This window comes from Octopus sinensis, linkage group LG20 (assembly GCF_006345805.1).
Source record: "Octopus sinensis linkage group LG20, ASM634580v1, whole genome shotgun sequence".
NCBI lineage: Eukaryota > Metazoa > Mollusca > Cephalopoda > Octopoda > Octopodidae > Octopus > Octopus sinensis.
In genome coordinates this window covers 6,837,989-6,850,474 of record NC_043016.1, presented here as the reverse complement: position 1 = coordinate 6,850,474, position 12,486 = coordinate 6,837,989, and positions in this window count along the sequence as shown.

The following is a 12,486-nucleotide window of genomic DNA, read 5'->3' as shown; positions in this document are numbered from 1 at the left end:
GCTCGTGTATTGAAGCATATTCTGTTGTGTCTGGGGGGAGTCATTTTCTTTTTGTGCCTTCTAATTTAACACACTCACCGGTAAAATTCCCACTTATTCCTTATTTTTACTTTCCTAAAATTTTCGTTGCGTCTTGCAACCTTTTCAATAGTCCTTTCAAGAGTCAAGACTATTGAAATGGTTGCAAGACGCAATGAAAATGTTACGAAAATAAAAATAAGGAATAAGTGAAAATTCTACCGGTGAGTGTCTTAACTTAGAAGGCACAAAAAGAAAATGACTCTCCCCAGACATAACATTATATATATATATATATATATAATATATATATATAATATATATATATATATATATATATATGTATGTATGTATGTATGTATGTATGTATGTATGTATATATACATGTATATATAAGAATGAATTATATAAAAGAACAATAGAATACGTATATAAAAATCTCTCTCAGAGATCTCTCTCCTTGAGGGAAATTTCTCCCCCAACTTTGATTTCTTACAAACCCTATTTCTCTCTGCTTCTTAAAATAAAATAAAAAACCGCTGATGACAGCAGCGGCGGTCACCAGTCAAATTCCACACGTATATATATATATATATATATATTTTTTTTTCTTCAAATTTGCTTCCATTTCTTGCTGAGTGTCTTCCCGACTCCTAGGGCAAAGAAACTCATAGTATACATTGGTAGGCCATTAAACTAAACTCAATAGTTAAATTAAAATACATGGGTAGTAATAGTTCTCACATCGACAATGCTCTTTATTATTATTATTATTATTATTATTATTATTATTATTATTATTATTATTATTACTATTATTACTATTATTATTATTATTATTATTACTACTACTATTATTATTATTATTATTATTATTATTATTATTATATTATTAATAATATTATTATTATTAAGATGGTTATTTGCAATTTACAACGGAAATACAACAAGTATAGTCGTCACTAAAGTGACTCTTATTCCTAAAATTGCTGGTGTTTACTAGCATCCTCAGTCATTTTACTGACGACTGTACCTGTTGCCACCTTTATAATTTATATACACAGTGAAAGAAAGAAGGAAAGATAGACAGACAGAGAGTGAGAGAGGGGAGGGAGAATATAAAGTCGGTGTTGGGACATTTATAATACGGTAGGTGGTTTGTGTTATATGCAAATATCTCGTAATCGCCTTCATTTTGCAGTATAAGCTAAACATATTATATAATTAATGACACTGCTGATTGCTAAATTACAATATCTAATTAAAGATACACTAAAATCACATTATTCTGCGCTTCCATTATTTGATTAGTTCATTTTACTAAATAAATTTTTTTTTTAAATAATGAAGATATTCTTAGTTTTGATTTTTTTTTTTGTAAGATGGCATTTATTATATATGTTTGTCAACAACGTTATGTTATAAGGTTTCGGGTGTTGGTCATCGTATGAAATTCAAAGCAGCATTCATGAAGGCAACGCCAACTGTAGCAAAAGCAAATATGGTATCGATTGTAAAAGTATAAGAACAACAGCTACAAAACGGTCGAAGTTTTCAGAACTAACCAACCAACCTACCAATTAATCATCGCCGCTACCCCATCATTTCTACTGTGGTTGTCAGCTTTGTGACTGTCAAACACAGCAACCGAATAGTAACAACAATGGCTGCAGAAAACTCAATGTAACTACAACAGTTGTCATTCAGTAAATTTCAATGCCAAAAAAGGTCTGAATGTAACTAGATGACTTATCAGGAGGGAATGAAAGTCGCTTCAAATTTAAGACAAGTTATGTAGGAGACCTACAGTAGCACAGTAAACTTTATACATAAGTGAAAACTGTAAAGTATAGAAGGCAGATGAACTTGCAGGAAGAAACGTTCTTGAAGATTGTATAAAAGTAAAAGAATTTCGGGATCTTTTCGCTTTGACCGGCAGATTTTTAAAATAATTTCTTTGTAACTAAAAAATTTTAAACTTTGTATACTGGTAGAATGTGTTTATAAAACATCTTTTTCTCTTGGCTTTCTTGAGAAAATTCTGTAGTTTATAAGCTATTTGTTCTTTAATTTCTTGCATTTCGGCAATTTCGACCAATCAATGACGTTACAAAGAAATCATTTTAAAAATCTGCCGGTCAAAGCTAAAAGATCCGAATTTCGTCGTCCGCGCAAAGCAATGTAGCATAGTGGCGGTTTGATTCTCCACAAAAGTGAAGAAAGAAATCACTTTTGCAGTTAGTATTCTTGGACATAGACGATACGTTGGCAGCGTTAGACGTGAGTGGCATTGAAGGAGTATATTCAGAGTAGTAGCTGTCTATTTCCTAATACAGGGATTCTCAACCATTTTTATTTGTGGACCCTTTTGCTATTTTATTCTGGTAGATTTCCCATAGCCATTCAATGTTTAAAGATTAGTTTTATAATTTCTTTCAAAATTCCTGTTTTCTCTTCCACACATTAACTTGTGTAGTTTGAACTGGGTAAAATGTTAGAGAAAGAGACTTAGCTGTTTCTTTGCAATAAACACCAATAAATACATCTAAAGCAAATTTTTTTCAGGGGCGTTTAAAATACTATTGTAGATCCCCAATTTACTATTTTGTTGCGTGGACCCCTCCCCCCCTTAATCTTATATGGACCTCCAGGGATCGTATGGAACCTTGTTGTGAACCACTATTCTAATAACACTGGTCAACAAAATGAAACTTTTTTAATCATCAGAGTTGCTGATTGACCATTTCTGGGTTATTTTTTGATGCTGATTACGAATCTGAAGTCCGATTTCCTCTATCAGGTCACATTTTCATGTTAATGATGCCTGCTCTTTCAACTTATAGTATACGTAAAGCATGTCTATATAAAGTATATTGAATACAAGATACAATAATTTCATGGCTTTTTATTGTACAAAATTAAAATTATTGTGTACAAATAAGTTAGAATTCACTCAAATGCGTAACAACTTGAAATCCTTGGGATTTGGACTTTCTATGGTGTTTTGTCTTAGGTTCATCCCTGTATAACATCCAACAGTAGTCAGCTAACATTACTGCATTCCAAAATCTTTGATATCGTTGTTCCATCGATGCAATATCTTGATGAAAGTGTTCCTCTTGCACATCAGACACTGCTCCAAGGTTCTCTGCAAAAAAATCCAGATGTGAATCAAGGAAATGGACTTTTAGTGACATCCGACAGCCCATTGCAGCGTAGGAGTCTAGAAGACATTTCACTCCATTTCTAAACTCTAGAGATCTCTTGTTGCCCAGGAAATTTTCACCGAGCCATTTGAAGGATTCCCAGGCTTTAAGCTCAATTTCATCCAGTGCTGTGAGGAAGTGGTTCTCCTTCAGGAGTTCTTTTATCTGCGGGCCTATGAATACGTCCTCCAGTTTTGCCTCGGTGATTTTTCCTGGAAAGTGTCTTCACAAATTGTTTCATGAAGCCAAGCTTTATGTGAAGAGGGGGAAGAAGAACGTTTTCTGGGTTTAAAAGTGGCTTACTCTGGACGCCAGAAACTCCTGGCTCATATGAGCTTCGCAAGGGCCACTCTGATTGCACATAGTGCTTGTTAGTTGCACGACTGTCCCTCAGGCATAAAAAGCAACAATATTTCGTGAACCCAGATTGCATTCCCATCAACATTTCAATATCCTTCAAGTCTCCACATATTTTCCAGCTGTAGTTTGTATACTTTATGGCATTGAGGAGTACTTGCATGTTCTCATAACACTCCTTCAAGTGCACTGAATGTCCTATGGGAATGGATAGTTTCTTATTGCCGTTGTGTAAGCTTCTCTTTGATGAATCTATGAATAAGCGCCATTCAGCTGGAACATGCTCTTGGAACAAACACCCTCTTTCTCTTCCTGAAATGAGTAATACAAACATCTTTCTTCAGCAGACACTTTTCTTGTAGGCGAGATGCTAATAGTTCAGCTTTATCCTTCGACAATGACAAGTCTCTAACTAAATCATTTAACTCTTCTTGAGACAATTTCTGTGTACGTCTTCATTTTCAATCATGAAATCTGCATCCACTTCGGTCTCTTCCACAGCAGTAGTATTTTCTTTAGGAAATATATCTTCGTCAGACATCTGAAGGCCATTTTCTGGGGGTATTGGAATAGGAAGATCATCATCGTCTTTTTGCTGATTCCAAGTTGGGATACACAATCGTATGCTTGGTTTTTACAGTAAACCCACATACATTAACGTTACAGAAATAACAGTCCATGAAATGATCCTTTGGCTCTCTCCATATCATAGGTATTGCAAATGGCATTGCTCTCTTCCTCTTATTTAGCCAATCCCTTAGTTCATTTGCTGAGCAGATGATGTGCGGGGCCCAACTCTTATATTGATCCCTGAGAGAGCAGCCAAAGTATAACTGGTAGATCTTCTTGATTTCACTTGTGATGGCACGTTGCTGAGCTTTGGTGGTAAATGAACCACAGACATGACAAAATATATCAGGACTGTTCTTGCAATGCCTTGACATCCTGAGTAGAATTTGATGATGATGACGACTTGGCACCTTAAACTGAAAGTAAAATTTATGAAAAGAAAAGATTATGAAAACATAAGATTACAAAATGAATACAAATAGTTATAAAACAGAAGTCAGAATTTACCTGTATAAGACGTTTACGTGTAGCGATGCTGCTGATGGGAGTTATATACCTCTCTTATCTCATCAGAAAAACTGTGCCTGATAGAAGGAAACCGATTGCATTTTTGAAATCTGTGGACAAAACTACATATGAAACACCATATAATATCCCAGTGTAACTACAGAAGTAGGATATTTTTTGAGGCGTGTAGAAGCGTTTTTGAGAACATCCTACCGTTTAGTACTGATGCAGTCCAGGAGGGACATTTTAGATGCCCACTGGCATTTTAGGGAGCTCTCCGATAAGAAAGTTGAATCTAAAAGTCTCATAATGGTGGTTCTTACAATTCGGTCTTACAGATACTGATTAGAGTTTCTGAAGGTACTTCTGCACACATGGAACAACAACAGCATGCGATCCAGATCGTAACTCGAGAGGGCGTTTATTAGATGAGCAGAAAAAGATAGTGTTAAGTATCCATAATTTCAACAAATCTGTCACATAGATTACAAATTTGAAATCTGCGTGATCAATTGTGATAGGAAGTATAAATACAAATTTGGTTATGTGAAAGTCGTTTCCCGCGCGCAAAGCCTAAAGTAGCCGGATCAGACAACCAATAGCAGTTGACACAGACAGTCAGAAACAATGTCAGCATAGAGCACAAAAGACAGTGATTACAACAGAATTTATAAAGTTTAGTCAAAAGGACAAAAATATATTAGAACAGCTAGAGAACAATTCGTAAAAGGCGAAGAAAAACTGCTTCAAGAGAGATATTCTAAGACAAAGATGGCCCTTGACCACGTCAACGCAAAACACGAATGTTGAGCTGTTCGTCGAGGTCTACTATAACTGTCAAGCAGAATGGAAAAGCTCCAAGTTATATGTACTAGGGAGGGCAAGGGTAGGGCTGCTGAGGAAAGATGAGAACAAGGATATGTAACTGATAATTTCCCACAAGAAATTACTCGCAAATACATAGTTAAAAACAAAATTTGCCCAATGAACTAAGCAAAGAAGCTAGCATTTGTCGTTAGCAGAATTGTTGGGTAAGTGAATTGTATATATTTATTTTAAATTATTGATATAAAAAGGATAATATTAAAACAAATATTTTAAAATTTGGCTGTTATTTCTAGCATTTGGGGAGACCTTCTAAGCTTAACTTCATGCGCTGGTTGAAAACCATTTAAACAAATTGAGGTCGATACATTCGACTAAACATTCGCCAAGGTGGTGCACCAGCATGGCCACAGTCTAATGACTGCAACAAGGGAAAAGAAAAAAAAACAAATATTTCACAGAAGTGGTTATGATCAGGCTTTAAAAAATTTCGGGTTCCATAGAATCATCTAAAAATTCTGGCTCAAATTTCCACACAGTGGGACTGAATTCGGAACCATGTCTGGTGCTTTATTCTTGCTGGATAGTAATATCATTTTTAATAATATTTATATTTCTTGCATATCTTTTCACTGATCTTAGATCTTATTTTAACTGGGGGTTTCAGCCGAGTAAACAGGTAGAGATGTAGTGAATATCTTTAAATTTCCTCATCAATGGTACATTCAACTGAAGATGACTAATCGGATTCGCGCTCACGCACGTGATCCGAAAAGTTTGAAAGTGCAGTATTGAATTATCCTTTAATACCTACACGGTCTCAGTGTAGGTAAGATGGAATTCTCTTATATTCACCGTCAGCAAATATTTCTGCTTGTAAACATTGAAGTGAAGCTCTACATAGCGCTTATAGCTTACCAGCTGCTATTTCTAGCAACGATCGTACTTCCTGTACATCAGCTTTATATATTTATAATTCTACCTTTTACGCTGCTTCATTCTTGCAGCTTAGCAATAATATTTTTTATAATTATTATATTTCTTGTATACGTGTGTATGTGTGTGTGAATGTGTATGTATATATATATATAAATATATATGCATATATATATGTATATATATATGTATATGTATATATATATGTATATATCTATATATATGTATATATATGCATATGTATAAATATATATGTATATATATTTATATGTATATATATATGTATAGCTATATACGTATATATATGTATATGAATATATATATGTTTATGTATGCATACATATATGTATATATATATGTATGTATATGTACATATATGTATATGTATACATATATGTATATATATGATTATAATAATAAGGGTTTTTTGCAACAAGTTGCTTAAACCACATACCGAAAATATTAGAAATAGCAGTCAAAGGACTACTATTTCTTTTACTACAAAAATAAGTCTCCACAGACAACAGTTAAAATCAATGCGTGACCTGGGCATTGACATGAGCACTGATGCATCTTTCCAAGTGCATATTACTAATTTGGTAATAAAATGCAGACGGCACACGCACACACACACACACACACACACCACACACACCACATATACATATACGATGGGCTTCTTTCAGTTTCCGTCTACCAAATTCACTCACAAGACTTTGGTCGGCCCGAAGCTATAGTAGAAGACACTTGCCCAAGGTGCCACACAGTAAGGAAGCTACATTCCACACAGCCACTCCTGCGCCTATCATATATATATATATATATATATATATATATATATATATATATATATATTATTGCTACTTCGAAAATTTCTATAAGAGATGAGGGCAGTAACTATACTGAGAAGTAGTGCTTATCGCCACTTAAGCATAGCTGCTCCGTAGGAACTGACAATACTGCTATTTTTAACCCTACGAGAACTATTGCCGTCTCTTGCGGGCAAGTGTCCATCATCGAAGATGACTACAAAAAGGTCGAAACCGTATGGTTTGGTGACCGCGTGGTTAGTAGATGGCTCTCTTTATTGCAATATGCATCGGGTGCAGATTGCATCGAATAATCAGATAGATTATTCTTAATATTTATTTCCTTTTACTATACAATGTCATTCAACATATTTCTATGTTAAAACTCCACTCACGTATCTTTAACAAGAAAACTGTGTACCAGTTAATGACTTTCCAGATAAGCAATCAGTAATTTATCGAAATTTATGTGCACCTAGATATTTCTAAACAAAACACCCATCCCATAAATCTTTTGTTCGTTGTTCGTTGTCTCATTCTTCACCGAAATACTGACATTTATTGTCTGAAATCAATAAACAGCTGGCCTTTTTGGACAAAGATATCACCCAAGCTGTTTAAAGCAACAACCTTCACAAAAACTCTTTATTGTTTGTTTAAACTCCCAATACACAAAATCACACCTAAACATGCATATAAATTCAAACAATAAGCAACTCGTCAATCATGAGGCCTCTCCCCAAACTTACTTCAAGACCCAAAGCTAACGTAAACAAATATATAAAAAATATTTGAATTCCTGACATTTTCAACAGCTGACATTACTCTCCCACATATACAAAATAACCCCACTCAATAAACCATAACTTTTGGGGGGAAAAAATTCCATACAAAATGCAAGCGCTTCCAATTTCTGACTGCGTTCTATTTTATTCCTCCGCACATTAAGAGAATAATCACCAACTACTTTGGAGCCATTGGGTTAAGCTTCAAAATAGCCTACTTTACAACTCGGTTGCTAGACCCGGAGAAAGAGAGTATAACAGGTTGCACAATTTCTCCAATCCTTTTCATCATGGGAATTAATTTCCTCATAGCAGCTACTGATAACGAAGCCCAAGGACCAACAATGACATCAGGCAGCCGTCAACATCCAGTAAGGGAATTCGCGGATGATCTCAAGGTGACAACTACAAAGCCATGTGGAGGTAGAAAGTGTGCTGACTTGACATGGCAACATATGGCAACATGGGCTAGAATAATGTAGTTTATGGTCAAGAAGTCAAGGAGATGGAAATTAAACAAGATCAAGCTGCAAGTGCATGGAGTGGTTTTCCATCAATAGAGGAAAATCCTATTAAATACCTATTTCTTTACTACCCACAAGGGATTAAACACAGAGAGGACAAACAAAGACAGACACACGGATTAAGTCGATTATATCGACCCCAGTGCGTAACTGGTACTTATTTAATCGACTCCGAAAGGATGAAAGGCAAAGTCAACCTCGGAGGAATTTGAACTCAGAACGTAATGGCAGACGAAATACGGCTACGCATTTCGCCCGGCGTGCTAACGTTTCTGCCAGCTCGCCGCCTTAAATACCTTTGGAAGGGGTTGGCGCGTCACTCTCGGGCAGAAGTAATGTCACCAACACTGAGAAGCAAGCAGAGGAGTGGCTGAGGAAGACTGAAAGTACAGGGCTTCCAGGAAAATATAGGGCATGACTCTGCCAACACGTACTGCTTCCAAACCTCATATTGTTATTGACACTATATGAAATTCCAATGACAAGCGTGGAAAGGGTGGAGAGGAAGGTAAATAAATATCTGCGAAGGTGGTTAAATGTCCCCTTTCCCCAAACCTCACTTCAGTTGGTCCGTACATAAGATCTGGACAGCTACAACTCCCTCTATCATCCGTAGTGGAGTAATTCAAAGTTTCAAAATATAGTGTTGTAATGATGTACAGGGATTCAGAGGATGAGCTTGTCAGACATGCAGGTATTACAACAAGGTCCGGGCGGAAGTGGATAGCTAGCACAACAGTCGAACATACTGTAAGTATGCTGGATGTACGCGACATCATTGGAGTTACATGAAAAGGTTAGCAGGGTCTCGGTTCTTTCCCTTTCAAAGAATGGAAGAAGGGAGATATTAAGATGATCCAAGCAGATGTGCAGATCCAGGAGGAACAAAGTCCAAGAGCTGTGGAGCTGGTATCTCAGGATGCCTGGAGTAAATTGGACCTCCCTAAGAAGAAGATCGCATGGACAGGCCTATGGAGACTGGAACCTGTCCACATCTCCTTCCGACTGAGCGAGGTATATGATACCCCCCAATGCCAGCAAATCTGCACATATGGAGTTTGAGGGAAGACCAGCTGTGTAGACATTACGAAGAAAGGGACACGCTAGCACACATCTTGTCAGGATGCAGAATAGCACTTAACTCGAATAAGATACAAGTAGCGCCATGGTAGAGTGCTTGCAAAACCCGCTTACACCCTTGATCAGGAAAGGCCCAAGAAACATCAACAGGGGAAAACAACAGCAGAAATTAAGTTCGTGAAAGAAGAGAAAGCAGTAAAGTCAGTAAAAATGACACATAGCTCGCTGCATGGATCCCAATCATATGATATAAAAGTGGACCTGAGGGAGAGACCACAGTTTCCCCAGAACGTTCATACAGCCCTGAGGCCTGATGTAGTTCTGTGGACTGTAAAGAAATGATCTTGATTGAGCTTACAGGGAAAGAAGGGTATGGTCAGGCCGACGAGAGTCTTCTGCAGGATTGTAGGATGAAGAGATAGCAGTTATGGCTTTTTCCAGACGAGGTTGACTGTAGGGGGTTCCCTGCCCAGTCCGTATGGAGGATGTAGTTTGAGACATATACTTAATGTGAAGTGGACCGCACATGCCCCAGATTCCGAAGTTCAAGAGAAAGCTCAAATGATTAGCAATGAAGCCGTCATTTTTAGGAGAATTCTAAGGTGGAGTAGACATCTTGTTCCAGTGAACAATACCAGAATTCTGTTTTACGGAGAGTTGAAACAAGGAAAGAGAAAATTCCCAGAACCTAAACAGCTGTACAATGACTTATTTCTAATTAAAACTTAGAAGAACAAGCTGCTGATAGAGCAAAGTGGGGAAGAAAAAAAATAATCTTGATGGTGTAGCATTATTTGAGAAGGAAAGAATTCCGCATGAGTCATACCAAAGAACAATTGGGAAAAGGAAGTAGGCAACAACATCAAAAAGCTCTGGAAATAAACAGGCAATATGAAATATAAATGTAGGTAATTTCGCCACTGATAAATTCACCACTGCAAATCTCGTCTCCGGTAATTTCGTCCCCGGTAATTTCTCCCCCGATAATTTCGTCCGCGGTAATTTCGTCACTGGAAATTTCGTTCCCAATTAATTTGCGACTGGAAATTTTCGCCACATAACGATACGAAGCAAATGCAGTGTCCCTAGCAACGCGCTTTCAATTGTAACATGTATGGCAAAGGGATGAAGTCTCATGTACGAAGTCATACAAAGAAAGAAACTCAAGAAGAAATTTCAAGTCGCCATATTCGACGGCGAGTTGACAACGAATAATTTACATATGTATGTTTATTAGATTCATAGAGAATACAAAATATACGAGAAGTAGAGAATATTGAAAACGGAACAAAAATAACAAAACAACCTTCCTTTTAATAAATTATTTTATTATCATTTATTTTTGACAAAAATAACTTTTTATTAGATATATTAAATGAAATGTAATTTATGACAAAGTCAATATCTCATGAATATTTTTTACTCGAGTATGCAATTAGAAAAATAATTGTAATGAATTAAATCATGAAAAAAGGCAACTGGGAACTGTATTTTCTGTATGTCATAATACATTCAGGAAACATATATATATATATATATATGTGTGTGTGTGTGTGTATGTGTGTGTAAGTGTGCGTGTTTGTGTGTGTGTGTATGTGTATGATTGCGTGTTTTTGTGTATGTGTAAGTGAAAGAGTTAGTGTGTGTGTGTGTGTGTGTTTCATGTTTCCGTTTACACAGCTGGTATTAGTAGAAAAGTCCTACCACGCGCGCGCGCGCAAATATGCATTTATACATTCGGCCATAGTGGGGCACCGCCTTCAGAGAAGAAATTGCCCCCAGTACTTATTTGAAAGTATTCATATTATCGATCAGCCTCTTCCGAACCACTATGTTACGGAGATGTCAACAAACCAACACCGTTACCGAGCAGTAGTGAGGGACAAGCACAAGCTGCATAAATACAAAGACACAGATAATTACACACACACACATACACACATACACACACACACACACACATACACACACACATGCACGTAGACACACACACAAACACATACACAAAAAAATAACACAAACACTAAATCCACTCACAATGCTTTAATCGGCCCCAAGGATACATAGCAGAAGACATCTTGCCTTAAGTGCCACGCAGTGGGATTGAACCCGGAACGTAGTGGTGGAGAAGTATACTTCTTGTAAAAAAATCATGCCAGCAACCCAAATATTTCACCCCCCCCCCAAAAAAAAAAATGATATTCAAGCCTAAGAATTACCAGCTGAATGATCGGAAATGTGGGATAAAGAGTACTCGGACTACGAACTACCTCAGTCGTAAAGTAGTGAAGAAGAATACTCTACATCTTCTGTATCGAGTTCTATAACGTATCACAGCTCAGTGAATCAAAGACACACAACACACACACACACGCGCGCACACACACATACACAACACACACATACACACACACAACATACACACACACAAACATATATATGTGTGGTGTGTATGTATGTATACGTGTGTATATATATGTATGTATATATATATATATATATATATAATTTATATATACACCATATATATATACATATATATGCATATTATATATATATATATATATATATATTAATAGTTATCGCCATACTAATATGGCAGTCTAAATATATGACTAAAGCTGTCGCTGATTAGCTCCAAGTATGGCGATAACAATTAATATCCAGTAACGCTGCCGTAATCTCTTTAGAGAGACTTAGAATAATTTAATATTTCTATTATATTATTTATATATATATATATATATATATATATATATACATATATATGTATACATATATTGCATGTATATATACATATATGTATATATATAGATATATATATATATATATATATACATAATGTATTATGTAGATAGACAGATAGATA